The sequence below is a fragment of the Topomyia yanbarensis genome, chromosome 3 (assembly GCF_030247195.1).
Source record: "Topomyia yanbarensis strain Yona2022 chromosome 3, ASM3024719v1, whole genome shotgun sequence".
In the NCBI taxonomy this organism is placed as follows: Eukaryota; Metazoa; Arthropoda; class Insecta; order Diptera; family Culicidae; genus Topomyia; species Topomyia yanbarensis.
Genome location: NC_080672.1, coordinates 247,021,385 through 247,037,462, shown reverse-complemented (window position 1 = coordinate 247,037,462; position 16,078 = coordinate 247,021,385). Strand labels below are relative to the sequence as shown.

General features: G+C 37.6%; 1 long non-coding RNA gene across 1 annotated transcript; it reads right to left on the bottom strand.

The window, feature by feature from the left end:
- Positions 1-89: 89 nt before the first annotated feature.
- LOC131691375 (uncharacterized) lies at positions 90-2,414 on the bottom strand. The gene is made up of 4 exons (XR_009305755.1): positions 1,087-2,414; positions 850-960; positions 475-777; positions 90-395 (listed from the first exon to the last, which is right to left on the bottom strand). It is a non-coding gene; the product is annotated as an uncharacterized LOC131691375 (long non-coding RNA).
- Between the last annotated feature and the right edge of the window lie 13,664 nt (positions 2,415-16,078).

The window sequence follows — 16,078 nt, the reverse complement described above, 5'->3', positions numbered from 1 at the left end:
CAATATTTAGTACTCAACTCTTTGCCTAATATTTTAGTAAAAACCATCGGCTATGTACTGGAAAATTAGTGCAAAATGTTATAGTGACGTCATAATAATCGAAAGAGAAAGTAAACAAAGAGAGGCTCTCAATGTTCCTTATGTCCTAATCAAAATTTTCTGCAGATTTCGACTTACTTGAATGACTCTGCATCTTCCGCGGAGGAAGCTGTTTCTCCATTTTCTCTTGCAGTTTGTTTTTCTTCAGGAGCTGCTAGAGTCAGAATTTCCGTAGATACCGAACTCCAAACATCAGGTGCATCTTTGGTTCTACTGCCGGTGGACTAGGTTTTTCTCTTTCTCTGGACTGCAAGCCGCCGGCTCTGAATCCTTTGATATGTACTCAGTTCGCTAACCTATTTGTATTAAAAAGAAAAATTCAAATCCCATCCCAATGATCGCTTCAAAAATAGGTTATAACAAAAAAACACTTACCGAGTGCAGAAATTTCTTGATCCGTCGTCTTTTTGACCCAGTTATCGGCAGCGCTTGCCATCGTTTCGATCGGGTATTAAAATTCAATAGCAAGGTACAAAGTATGGGAAATCGTCCTGAATCAGCACGGGTACTGTCCCTCAGGTGGTTTATTTCTTGCAATTCGCTGAAATTTTGACCAGAGCGACCTTGCGGAAAAAACGATGCCTTCTTTTGCCTGCTCACTTCCCTGCCATGAAACCGATGATGAGCGCTTATTCCAAACGGTTAGCCGATTGAACATGACGTACCATTATGTTTGTTCTGTGAATTGATAAAGACATTTAGATATGCAAAGGAATGTTTGGAGGAGGGATGCTACTGGTAAATACATACCGAAAGAGAAAGTCCTTTCCGAGCATCTTGATGTTGTGTTTTCTGTTGGTCCATTATCACTGCGTTCTCTTGCTGGGTGATTACCATGATATTATGTTGTTGGTGTTCGATCTGAAAAAAAATCATAATAAAAAATATCCGTAAATGAGTGAACTCGAGCTTTTTAAAGAAGAATAGGGTATTACATTACAATGTACTAAACACGGTACTGATCCTTTCGAAATAAAAATGTCTCACCTTGCCGCACCAACTGAATAAAAAAGTCCTCCTGCACACCGCATGGTACAGTATTTTGACATTAAAAATGTCTTACTCCACTATCTGGGGCTAGGTGTCATTCTAAAATCTAAACTATCTCCCATGTAACGAAACTATGTAAGGTTTGCACGCTTATAACTCCAATATTACTAGATGGATTTTAATCATTCATACACCAACCGATTCAGAAACACCTAACTTAAATATTGGTAATAATTTAATATCTCCCCAATAAAAGTAGACTTTTGGAAATTGGTAAAATTAAAAAGTTCACAAAAAACGGGAAAAATACCATTCGTGAGGCAGATTTCTCAGACACAGCCGTCAAAAGAGGGCAGCTTAGTTGCTCAATGAAACACGAAAAGTCATAAATAGAAGCAACGCATGTCCGTTTAAATCAGTTGTTGCTCTTATCTCACACGAGCAACGTCGTCTCCGGGCGATGCAATAAGCGCTATCGATTTTCGGTAACGTTGGCATTTGCACACACTCGCACCTAAGTGACTAAACCATATACGGTTAGTTTATAAATAGAGGTGACGCGTACCCGTTTGAATCAGTTTTTGTTCTTATGTCGAATGGGTAAGATCATGGCTGCAGCGTCTGGGCACTACAATAAGCGGTAGACGCTATGCATTTTCGGCAGCGGTGGCCGTGTGCGGATTTGTCGGGTACCAGCATGGTGTCACAGAATGGTTTGCAAAGTGGGTGGGCGGGGTGGTTTGGATTTAATTCAATACGGTGTGTGCTGCTTAAGAGTGTTGCGTTTGAAAAAAATATATTTTTTTTTATGCATGCGTAGGGTAAAGAGCCAATTGGTTTTCATGTTTCATATTTCGGTTATATGTTTTTTATCAGTAAGGCATCTGACAACGTGCTTCTGTAGTTATTGCACTGTTCAGCAGCGTAGTATTTTATATAGGAGAGTACACTCAGGTTTTTTACGCGGATTTTGAAATTTACGCGGTTTTCATCCACGCTTTTTTTTTAAATTTACGCGGTTTTCATTTACACGGCCTGTATCCCCTGCGTGAAAAATCTGAGTGTAATTGCATCGGAAACAATCACATTCCCAGCAGAACCTTTTGTTTTCTAATTTCAAACACTTTTGTTTCGTACTGCACACAACGGAAAATTTTAAAACAGAACTTACCGTCCCAGCAGCAGTTGAAGCGGGTGTTCTTTTTCGATTCAAATTCAAGCCATGTCTTAAGCGTTACTGGACTTAAAATTGTTTTCCCAGTTAAACCAGTCAGAATATCTGTCCTACCCTATGTATTTAAAACACAGTTCTAATTGCGTTTTAAGGTATACAACAAATACGGTTGGGTATACTAATTTAAATTTTAAAATAAATCTGTTTTAAATTATGAAACAAACCGCTGTACTGAAGATATAATTATGTCAGTCCTATTACCACATAAAACACCTATATAACATAAAACGCTGCAGAATTGGTTTAATAATACAATGTTTACACTACAGAGTTATAACACGTTTTAATAATTAGCAACAAGAAAAATGTCACCAAGATAGCATAAAAACCCGTTTTAACTGGTAGTGCGAACGTTGCATAACAATGTAATTTATCAAATAATTTCATTTTTCCACCACTAATCGATCAAGAAATACTTACACTTAAGATTGTTTACTTAAGTTCATTAGTACATTATTGAAAATTTAAATGGAAAATGAAATTTCATATTTTATGGAGAATCCGTATATTTCCGTTGGCGGGCGTGGGTTTCCTCATCACAGCTCTCAATATGGAACTTTTCTTTTGAATATATTTTCTGGACAGACCAGCCTATTTTTACTAGATGGATCAGCCAAATAATGCCAATCACCTAGTGAGATACTTTATTAATTAATAGATTACCGTTAAAAGACCTTCAATAAATTATGTTTTAATGGGGAGGGTATATAGCAAATTGTAACATATGAAAACAGGCGAGTGAACAAGAACGTGTGTCGATATGTGTGATAGATAAAAAAGCTATATTTTTAATGTCACCGTGGTCGTGTCCTGTACACAACCCTTTAATTTTTTTTACAATGGAGAAGACCTTTACGTCCTAGCCCAGTACACGTGCTATTGGTAGGGTCCAATCTACCACACGGGGTGCACTGGGGGCGTGTCGGGCTCGAATGGTGACGCTGCCATTAATACCGACTAAACTCCATTGGGCTCCGCCATCATTCCTCCCAGAAACTACCTCTCGGTATTACTTCTGGGGGGATGGATGTACATTCACTCTCACTCACGCGTACATACGTCCTGTATGAGGCTGACTTGTGTGCTCACCTTACTCATTCCTTGCTAGGCTTACTTTTGTGCTCGTCCCACCCATACCATGTGAGGCTGACTTGTGTGCTCACCCTATCATCTGATTCACTCTCAATCGTGCCACTCTATTGTACCTCTGTCACTCCCCCTGGCATCCCATGTGGGACATTTTTCTTAGGCCCCACTTCTGACATACCATGCGAGGCTGACTTGTGTGCTCACCTTTTTCATTCCTTGCTAGGCTTACTTTTGTGCTAGCCTCTACCATACCATGTGAGGCTGACTTTTGTGCTCACCCTTAACATGCCGTGTGAGACTGACTTGGATGATCACACTTTCACTCCTCTGCCACGCCATGACGCATCGATAGCTAAGTCCCAACATACTACGCTACGACCCTCCCGTCTTGGCATGAGGCAGTCCACTTATACGCCTATGCACTCACTCTTCTGTCTTGCTTCGGGGTGGCTGGGTTTACCCCTTACGCGGTTGCCAGTCGCTGCGCCAAACCTGCCTCGGTATGAACAGACCATTCACTCCCTTTTTTGCGCTTGGCCTTTTTTCGCTCCAGCTAACCAGTCACTAGTTAGCCGTGCCCGTCATCTGTTGCTCGGTTCGCCAGATTACCTGTAGCCTACTGGCAATCTGGATGGTAGCAGCCGAGACTGCGTTCCACTTCTCCACCGATTGACACATCCGCTGAATAAGGGTATCAGGAGTTGTGTCCCAGCCACAGACGTCAAGCATTGTTCTTCTTTCGACGTCGAACCGATGACATATGAACAGTATGTGTTCGGCAGTTTCGTCTACACCTGGGCAGTCCGGGCAGACTGGGACCTCCGCGTGCCCGAACCTGTGGAGGTACTGTCGGAAACAGCCATGGCCTGACAGGAATTGTGTCATGTGGAAGTGAACTTCCCCATGGGGTCTTCCCACCCAGCTCGATATGCTAGGTATCAGCCGGTGGGTCCACCTACCTTTCGAGGAGTTGTCCCACTCACGCTGCCACCTGGCGACCGAGGTCACCCTGGTGCGCTCGCGGGCTCCCCTATTTGCACGTAGCTCGAAGCACTCCTCATCTTCCCGAATGACCAGCCCGTCTGGCATCATGCTCGCTATCACGCAGGATGCATCGTGTGATACCGTGCGGTAGGCAGATATCACTCTGAGGCACATCACGCGGTAGGTGCTCTCCAGTTTCTGTAGGTAACTGGTTACCCTTAGTGCTCTTGACCATGACGGTCCGCCGTACCTGAGGATAGATACGGCAACGCCTGCCAGTAACCTACGTCTACTGGCGCACACCTTTGAGCTGTTGGACATCATTCTCAATAGAGCCGCAACAGCAGTCGACGCTCTCTTGCATGTATAGTCGACATGGCTGCCGAAGGTCAGCTTGTCGTCTATAATGACTTCGAGGGACTTCAGACTTCGCTGTGAAGTGATCGCGACTTCTTCCACATAGATAACTGCATGTTGTGCCGACTTGCGGTTGTTGACGATAACTACCTCCGTCTTATGATGAGCGAGCTCCAGGCCTCTCGCGCTCATCCATTCCTCCACCGTGCTGATCGCGTGTTCTGCGGTTAGTTCTACCTCAGGAATTGACTCCCCGTAGACTTCCAAGGTTACGTCGTCGGCAAAGCCGACGATCTTGACCCCAGGAGGGAACTTCAGTCTCAGAACCCCGTCATACATGAGGTTCCATAGCACCGGGCCTAGGATCGAGCCCTGCGGGACTCCGGCGGTAATCGGAACCCTTTTCTGACCGGCATCGGTCTCGTATAGCAGTACGCGGTTTTGGAAGTAACTTTCCAGGATCCGGTACATACCCACCGATAGGCTAAGCCGGTGTAACGAGAGCGCGATGGCATCCCAGCTTGCGCTGTTGAATGCGTTCTTCACGTCAAGTGTCACTTACGCACAGTATCGAATACCTCGCCTTTTCCGTTGGATCGCTATCTCGGCAGTATTTATCATTGAGTTGAGAGCGTCCACTGTGGACTTACCCTTCCGAAAGCCAAACTGGTTGCTTGACAGACCGTCCGTACCTTCCGCGTACGGGGTTAGCCTGTTGAGGATGATCCTCTCAAGCAGTTTGCCAGTCGTGTCGACAGTATAGTATGTTTGAATGTGCTGTTGCTATCTTTTTTGCAGTTGGTCAATGGTCTTCTACATTTGGCTTGGATCTATTGCACTAATTGCGGTTGCTGACCAGGTTGCACCGGAAATCTTAATTTTCTGATGTTATGGTTGAAGGTGGTTCTGCTGCTGAGCTTGCTGTGAAATGTTGGCGATAAGCACTCGAATAGTGATTGTTTGCTGCTGCTGGAATGGAATCACGAGCACTGTGGAGGCAGTGATATTTTCATGCAAGGAATTGGTAGGAACCAAGGCTGGAATATGACGTTTGTGCTTGACTCCGATTTCTCTAAATCAGGAAGGCAACCGTAGACAAGTTTTAAGGCAGAATGTACCGATGAAATGTTTTCCGATGCGTCCATCATTCGTAAACTCCTGTTGTTCGTTTGAGCAGTAATTGCTATGTGGTCCTTTTTTGAGGGGTTGTTGGCTGTTGCTGGATTTGGAGTTGTTGGTACTGCTGCGGTTGTATCGATTTAATGTTGGTTGGCTGATTGCCAGATCCAGGATGTTGAGACAAGATTAGTTGAGCTGATTTGCTTTGTTCGGGTGTGCTGCAAATAATATTAATTATTTAAATTTATTTAAAACTAGAAACAATCACACTTCCAGTAATATTTTTAAACTTACCATTCAAATTCGAAATATTGAATTTCTAAACTACGAAATTTTGACAGGTTGCAATGAAAAAAATACAAAAAAATACCAATCTTGTGTTTTCTTATATTTTTTTATTGCAACCTGTCAAAATTTCGCGAGCCTCCGTGCGAAATAATACCGCTGACCATTATTTCGCAAGGAAAAAGTTTGCCTTGGTGACAGCGCATAGAAAGCAGCGCTGTCTCGCGGAAGTATTATGAAACCTATCGTTTGTCGAACCGTGTCTCAGATAACTTCATTTTTCGTTATGTTTTCGCGAGAGCTGCGTACCTCTTACGAAATGGAAACGAAAATTTTTTTCGCGAGCATTTCGCGACGTTTTTTATGCATAGGTTTTGCATAGAAAATTTCATTTCGCAAGAGGTGCATACTTAGCTTAAAGCAGCAAGTACTGGCTGAAAGTTCTCCGGCATCAGCATCAACTGTCGCATCACCTTATCTACTTCGTCGAACTGTTTATCAATGTCACGTAGTTCTCGGACGATTTTATCAAAACGCATAAAAAATGACTGCAATGTTTCATCTCCTCGAAGTTTCAGGTTATGTAACGCGTTTAGTCAATGTCAGCCTAAAATACACCATTTTCTGAGGATATTTTCTTTCTATTGCATCGAAATACACAAATTTTTAGGTAGTTTTCAAGGGGTTATTCAGAGGGGGAACAACTTGACAGCTCCTATACAAAACGTTGAAACTTGACTTTTTGGGTTTGGTGTTGTTTTGTTATAAAAATAATGCATCTTTATTCCGATGCATTATTTTAAATGGTTCATGATTTTTTGGAATCATCAGCATACAAACAAGCGGCGCTTATGCTAGTTAGTGAGCATCTTCATTTAGTTTTAAGATATTAAGTAGTAATATTTGCATTGCAATGTAAACAACACACACAATGATACTGCACGGTAATCACAACAAACTTTATTATAACTATGAAGTACGCATTTTGATGGGAAACTGGGACTACCCACAAAATGAATATATTGTTTTTACTCTCTTTTGTGTAAACAGAAAGTACGTCAGAATCTGCATACTTTCTACTCCACACAACAAAGTAAAAAATGCATAGTTTTGACTCCTTCAACAAACTATAAAATGGGTAATTTATACTCAAGCCTGCAAAGTTAAATGTATAGTTTTTTACTTTCTTGAAAAAGTAAAAAATACCTATTTCTTACTTCTTAGAAGAAGTCAGTAATGCGTAAACACTGTACAACTTTTGTTTTTCAATTTCTTTTCGAGAAGTAACAAAAATCACATTAATTTTTATTCTAATTTATTTAAATACAAACAATATTTAGAGGTCATACCATCTTGAACTTCCTTAAACGGCGCGGCGGTACGCCTTCAAGAATCGAGCTCAAATATAAAACTTTTTTCAAATCTGACTCTGAATCATTACTGGGTTTCATGCATTTCGAATCTAAAAAAGAAGAAACTTGATATTTTAAAGAAACTAATAAGAAAGAAGTATACGTACCATAGCATTATTATATGATTTATTATGAGGTTTGGGATGTTCGTCTATATATTTCTCTGCCTTCGATAAATAATCGCGAAAGTAAACAAGAAGCATTGTTTGCAATACGGAGACTTATTTGAAAATGGCCCCACGTCGAAGTGTAAATTTTCTTTACTCTGTGGGATATACTTTTGACGCATTTTTCTTCGCCGTTGACATTCTCGAAAATGCGTTAAACATACTCTTCGTTCATAACTAAAATCGATACACTTTTTGACGTATAAATGGTATTCTCAAAAATGCGTGAAATATAGTCATAAAATAGGTAGTCTAGATTTACCGTGTGGACTGTTTTTCTCACTCTCCGATAGAAAATGAGCTGTCACCCAGTTAAGTTCAGCCGGAAATGAACCGGGATTCTGGCTGGTTCCAGTTCGTATTCCGGCTCCAGTGACACAACCGATTCTAGTTAGAATCGGTTGTTGCACTGGAGCCGGAATACGAACTGGAACCAGCCAGAATTCCAGTTCATTTCCGGCTGAACTTTACTGGGCATCACTTCTGAATTTTGTGGAAACCTTTGCACCATAAATGTCGCATGCTGTCAGAAATAAACAACCGAAGTCAATCCCGCCTTTGTTAAATGCGAAGTGAAAATGATAATCACAAAACTAATAGCCGTAAGCACAAAGCCGTACTAACTGTTTTTAAACCGGACTAACTTTTAAACCGGCTTAAAATATTTGGTAAGCTTTAATCAAACGATGCTGTCATTTATATGGCTGCGTTCTGATCTGCGTTACACGTCAATGTTAAAAAATAACAAATTCAAGTTAAAGAAAATGAGTAAATTCATTCCGATATTTGATATTAGTCGTTGGTTGAAAGTTGGCCGATGATGTGCAGTACTTTGTAGTGACATAATATGCACAAAAGAAAATAAATTGATATACATATACATGTTTTTATTCAGTTTGAATAGGCGCTCATCGAGTTAGAGGTGGCTAAACCATCGGTTGTAATTGGTGCCATGATAGTTATTTCTCGACAAAAATATGATTACTGGTTAAAGCCCAACTGTCAAAATTCTCTTTGAAAGGAAATTCCGGACAAACCGTCGCTGGATCAACACAGTTCATAGCAGTTAATGGAAGAGAAATTTTTTCTCTTTTGTTTACTGCCAAGATCTGTGATCCGGAACATCCGTGGGGGAGAACATTTATTTTCGTTTCAAGTGAATTTTCACAAGTTTGGAATAAAGATAAATTATCAATGAAGGTCTGCGAATTAAAATTATACACGTTTTTCAGCGAGGTTTAAATAAAAAGTAAACAAAGATCAAACAGAAAATTAAACTTTGACAGAATGATCATTTATATTCACGAGTGTTATATTTAATTTTTTTTTGCACTGTGGCAGACAATATAGATATATTTCTATAATGTATCAATGCACATTGGAACGATTTATGCCAAAAATCGAAATAAATATATTGATCACCGTTGTGTTCACAATAAAATTCAAAACATTTTGTATTCAGAAGTTTTATGTGATTTTATTCTTATTGGAACATTGCACATATTTGAAATCAATTATTTACTCTTAGCTTAGGGTATTTGTGGAGCTAATTTCTAAGCTGTTAACATTCTGATTCAATTTGCTAACGACCAGTGTAAGTAAATTCATAAAATATTGCATTTTACGATCTATATCCAATTGTTATTTGTTTGGATCTATCCCCTAAAAACAATAATTTCCTTCCGTTATTTACTTTCTTTGATGTGTGATACAATAGATATATGGGCAATCATTCGTGAAAATATGTTATCGATTTATATTAACGAATTAAATGGTCCCGCTTATTCTCTTAGCGATAAGCAAAAAGAAAAGAATCAAAACAATTCTTATTGTAGTTCTGTTTCTAATTCACAAAAACAACTTTGATCTGAATTGATTGAATAGATCTAAATTTATCCAAACGTGCTCTACTGTAACCCAAAGAGAATAGGGAAAGAGACGAATAGTGTGAAGCCAAAAATACCTTATTGAGCAGACCAATCGTGCAATGTAAATAAACATTACTCATGCCTGAGTTGGAGGAGATAAGTATTGTACTTCTATCAAAAAAGAAATTTGAATTTTCGTCAGAATTTAGCTCAATCGTTATTGTAAGGTGCATTCTAGAGTATATGTATGAGTAAAAATAAGCTTTAGAATTATTTCATCTCTTTGTTTCGAAATGCACATCGTTTGATAAACAAATCCATCGATCGACATACGGTTTGTTTTCAAAATATAATAGGAGTCATTTAAAGTGCTGCCTGTAGAAGCGGTTGTCAAAATTCTAGTGTTGAAATCATCATAAAGGGAGTGTTGCCGTTTTGACTGATTTTCACTCTTCGTCTCTTTCACTATTCTCTTTGCTGTAACCCTTTCATGTGCAATTGGAATCAAGCGTGTAGAGAGAAGGAAACAACGAGGAAATAAAAAAATGCGGGTGCACGGTAAAAAATCGTCACTCTAATGAAAAGAGATTTGCAGTTGATTTCGCACTACTTGCCCAACATTTCAATGCGATGTGTCAATCTATTGGAATAGATCATATCAAAGCACTACAAAATCAACAGCAAAACACTTCCATTTGAAATGAGTTGCACATTGCTTCTGATTAACCTTGCATTCAACTATATACACATTTCTTACGACATATCCCATTATAAATATATTAGCTGAGAATAAATAATTGCATAAATTAACCACAAGTACAATATATAATACTCACGTTCTACATTACTTTGGAAATGCAACTTATCCATTTTTGCTCCTATTTACGAACATGTGTTTGTAATCGGTTGAAAACTTTAGTGTTTTGGTACCTTTGACAGTTGTAATTAAAGATGAAACCACTCAAATTCAATAGATTAGTACAGTGGTGCAAAATCAACGGCTATTCATTTCAATTTAAAGATCATTTCTATTAAATAGCTTTCAAAGACCAGGTCATTTTGATACGAGTTATGAATCCTTAAAAAATCAATGCTAAATCACTTCAATTGTTAGTGATGCATGATAAACTGATTCAAGTGTAAAATCATTTGAATTAAACGTGACAATTTTTTACCGTGTAGATAAACACGGTAAAAAAACTTTACCCATTTTATAGACTTTTCTACGGCTCGTGTACGTACACGCCACATGACACAAATACTACATTTCAAGCTGGTGGAAAATAATAAACAAAGACGGCAAAAGTAAATGGGATTGTTTTCAACCAGGAAGCTGCATTAGTGTTCGTGAGACCGGTCGCAAAGAACTCAATGTATTCAAATTCCCCATTTTCGGAAGTTATTCGAGCTGTCAAAAAATGGGTATTTTATTGCTTATAACAATTGGTGCTTTTTATTCATTTCACAACTGCTCGATGAGATAATGTCAATGGATATACTGATAATAATGAGCGAAAAGTCATTAAGAATTATTTTAAGCGAGTTAACCTGCAAACTAAGGTTCGTAACGGAAGCTGCAAATTACCGGCCTGCATCTGCACGCAAAAGAATTGTGCATGTTTGATTCTATAAATTATTTCTTCATTTTTAATCGATAAAAATTCTTTATTGTGATCCAAGGAATTTATTGAACTAAATTTAATTTTTTGGTTAGATCAACCAAACTATCTTTTGAATCAATCTTACAAGTTTTGTTATCTGTGCTTTTCGAAGATCGACAAAATTATTGTTTGCTCCAAACAAATCAGTGATTCTAACAAAAGCATGCAGCAAATTGATTCAAAAGGACTGAATGCATTACATCAACAGTCCTTGTTGAATTGAAACAAAAAAAAAAGTTGCTACGAAGTAGAAAACTTTTTCCACGTGCGTCAATGCTGGAAAAATTCGCTATTTTTAAATCAGGGAATTCAGATTTTGATAAATTCGTATAGTGCTCAGATTTTCCGGACTCGAAGGGCGCAAGTGCAGCTTGAAAATAATCATAATGTCGCACAAAGGTTAGTGAATAAATTAAGTCGAATGCACACGGTGCGTTTTATGATGCCTTCCTCTATTCCAGGACTCAAACAAAACACCCTGTGTGGCTTAAAAACGACAATCGCAGAACTGAAAACACTTCAACGCACCAGAAATAAATAATACCCGTTCGAGAGGGCAGTTTCCTGTACTTCACCATCTCTGGTCCAACAGGATGACACAGCGTATTCGTGCGCCTTCTGCAATCTTTTTGGAAAAGCCGAGACTCTGAAGCACTACATTATAGCGCATATCTGGAACAAATCACGCGCACGGCCAAAGGTACCACATAAAGGGACGGTGATTGGAATCGTATGCGCTGCATGTAATAAAATTTCATTTCATTCCAAGCAAACCTACTCCGGAACAGGTTTGGAATCCCTTATGGATTCTCGCTCAAATGCAACAAACGATTGAGTCGGAATCGGTTGTTGCCTTTGAGCTGGAACTCATAATGAATCCATTCAGAATTCCAAACCGATCCCGGAATGGGTTTGACTGGGCCATACTGAATCCATTCAGGATTCCGAAGCGGTTCCAGAATGATTTGACAGCGTAAAATTAATGCGTTTGTAGCCTGATTTTAGAGAAAGGCCAATAAGTCAACGGCCAGTATTTACTTTGTGTGGTTCATTTGTACTGATGTGATCTGTTGTCAGCGAGTAATGGTTTGTTCTAAATTTGTCACCATGACAGTAGGCCTTTGGTTCCTATTAAAGAATAGGCATATTTTATATACAATAAAATTGGTTTTGATTCAATATTTGCTATGCATTGATTCAAATATTTGTTATGTTTAAAACAATAAAAGATATTATTTGATTTAACATAATTGTTTTTGGTATTGAACATTTGACATGCATTGATCCAAATATTTTATTAGTTTTATTCAACAAAACGAGCTCATTGATTCAACAAAGTTGTTTGTTGTTTCGATTGTTGTTATGATAAAATCAATAAAAAAATTTTTGGTCCAACTATTTTCCATGTTTGATCCAATAAATTCTTCAGAGTTATTTCAACAATTAATTTTTTTATATGAACATGTATTTTTTATTGAACACAGAACAACTGGTAAATTTATTATTTCAACCCTCATATTAGTTGACATTAAAAATTATTTTTCTGCGTGTGAGTACGTGGCGGAAACGGAACCTTTCGGCAATGCTCATAAAAAACGGCTGTTTAAACTACTGAGAATGTTGCAAATATGCGTTTGGCATTTTTAGAGCAGCCAAAAGATCCAGCCATTAAAAATATATCCAGTTATTTTGTTAAGTAGTAAGGAGACAATAATGTGAAATGAATGTTATTTTATGTTTTTTTTTTAAATTCAGAAATAATTCTATTGACAGTATTTTTCATTCTGGTGCGATTTTCATGAATAGATATTTTTCACGCGTTTTGTTGTAACAGTTCTGCGAAAAATAAAGGGTAAAACATACCCAGGTTGACGTACAAGAGCTGTATTCATTTATGGATACGAACTCTTTACCCACTGGGTTATTCCACTTTTATTGAAAATGCGTAGTTTTCTACGCATTAATTGGTATTTTATTTTATTAGTGTAGTTCGTCAGTGCTTGTCTTTCCTACCTGATAAACTGGCTTATTTATTGCCATCTTTATTGCGAGCAAAGAGAGCTATATTTATCCAAAAAAATCTGAAGAGAGGATTGAAAATAACGAAATGTATGCAAGAGAAGCATGACAAATTTTTGAATATTTTTGTCTTCTTCCGGTAACATGATGCTGCCATTTGCATTACTGCGTTCTGATCAGCAATACACGGCTATGTTAAAAAACTGTACAATAAAGTTAATTTAAAATTCACTGTTTATACCATTTAATAGTCCGATTATTTCGAGATTTTTTTTATTGCTCAATAAAATGGTGAATCGACATCTTGTTGAATGGGATTTATAACATAAGGATTGTATCAATAAAATAATTTTTTCGAGCAATTTCATCACAAGATGGCGGCTCTGCAGCATTTTCACCTCATGCGCTTTTTTTTCGAAGAGGTCCACGGTCGGAAATCTATCTCCCGTGATTTTTGACCTAGCGCCAAAAACTAAAGTTTTTCTGATTCCTTATGTCAATAGCGATGTACATAGGATTTTTTTTCGATATTTTGATTTTAAGCGAAATGGCGCAGTTTTGAGTGAAAAAGCGTAGAGAATGTCATAAAAATCTGCACAAAATCGTTAATCAATAAAAAGGTAAGCAATAAAAAATTTAATCCTGCGTACGTGACTAGAAAAATCAATTTTGAATATACTGTGAACATTTCAAAGCGACCAAAAATCATTTGCTCGAGTTACATTTCCGGTCAGTGGTTTCGAGAAAAACGCGGTTAAAGATTGCAGTACACATGGGTTATATATAAGAAGCGTTGCGGCAAAATTGAAAATAATATTTTTGAATTGTTTTCGTTCTCCATGTTTTGGGATATCATTTTTTACATCCTAAAGCACATTTTAGACTACTAAATAAAAAATCAATTTTTTTAAAATTCTACAGTGGAGTAACTGCTTAAACAAGTTATTATTTAAGATCCATAATTGTCTAAAACGTTAGTTTGCTGATAATGGTGCATACTATCGAAAACTTTATAGAGTTGTATTGTTAGGCGCTAGCCATTCCAAGGGCTCGAAGAGCTTCTCTAACATTACACTTAGTAGTTTGTCAGTTCAGCCAAATCTGACTGTTCCAAATTAAATCAAATGCTTATAGAGTGGAAGCTTACATCTTTTGAAAAGTTTGTATCAGTTGCTGTTCTGCAACACATGAAAAATGCCATAAAAATTATTTATTTGCTTCAGATAATTATGTCGTCCATGGAATGGAAATCTGAAATTTAACCTGGTGGGGCTTATTATACCATCCTACCCAACCAGTCTACTAACCATGCATATAGAATTTGGCAGATCTACTTTGCTGAAAATGAAGTAATTCAAATTATCAGCACGATTATCCAATCATGCCTGAAATACCAAAAGTCCAGTAATTTTAATTAATAATTTGTCTGATAATGAATTGACAATTATAAATTTACAAATTGAACCTGATACTGGATGCAGACAAAATTTCTTGGACCAATCGTTTTGAATTTTGCACAATTCTTCTTCTTCACATAATTGCCCAGGCAACTACAAGAGCTTTTTGCAAACTGCTAAATATTATTATTTTACAATAACATGTTAATCGTTGTTTTAGCAATAATCAGACTTTGGTTTCAAAGTACTACGAGAAAATCGACCAAAAAATAAAAGCTCCCTTAATTACTTGTGAAATGTTGTGAAAAACAACTGTGCAAATGTCTCAACGTTTGTCCAGTAGATTTTGAGTTATGGTGTATACCGCAAAACAAGATTTCGATGTGGCGCCTGACTGAAAAGTCAAAGAATCTTTGCATCGAAAAAAAAATTAAAGTATTCAATTTTTTGCCGACAACACTTTACACAACCCCCCTTAAGTTCCGACACGATTTAAGCGATTTTTCCGTATTCAACTTTTTGCGTCATTTTGCCAAGTCATCTGTCTAGTCTCAGCTTTCACAGCTCTTTCATACCCTGTGCATATCTGTTCTATCATAAAGAATTAACCGAAAATTTGTACTACAGCGGAAATGCAAATCGTTCAAGATATGCTAGAAAATTATAAATTACGAAACAATACAAGCAAGCTCCGATAACATTTAAATAACGATCAAAATGAGAATATTTGTAACAGTTTGTTTGCCGTCATATTTAAAAGTGTTACTTAGGCTATATGGCATGGCTTCATTTACAATTTTTTATTCAATCTTAGTTTTGAACTCTTTCAAAAGCAGTAAAAATATAAATAAACTTCCACATGCTTATGGTGTTCCTTGTGAGAAGATACAACTAGAAAAAAGAACAAATTGTGATTACATATTCTTTTCCTCGTGTAAAAATAACTGAAAAATTGTGAGCAAATTAAACTTCACTCATTTTGATAGCCATAGGTAAACTAACGAACGAAAAAAAAAATTTATCTCTGAATCCAATTATAAAATTTCGTTCGACAGTTTGTTTCAATATGATTCGACTTCTGCTAACCTGCAATATAACTCTTCGATGTGGCGTTTTGAAATGAGCGTGTAGCACCTTCTAGATATAGGACGATAAAGAATATTAAAAAAAATGCATTGAAAATTCGATTACACCTGTTTTTCGTACGGGATAAAACTTGCTTACTTGCCCTCATATGATTTGTGTGCAACATGGGCCATAATATTGCACATAAAGTTCGAAAAGTTGATTCAAATTATTGAGATGTATGCAAGACGAACATGGCGGCCTTTTACACTGTTTTCATTTGGCTTCAGGATGCAGCCATTTCTGCAATGACAGGTACTAACGTCTTAGGC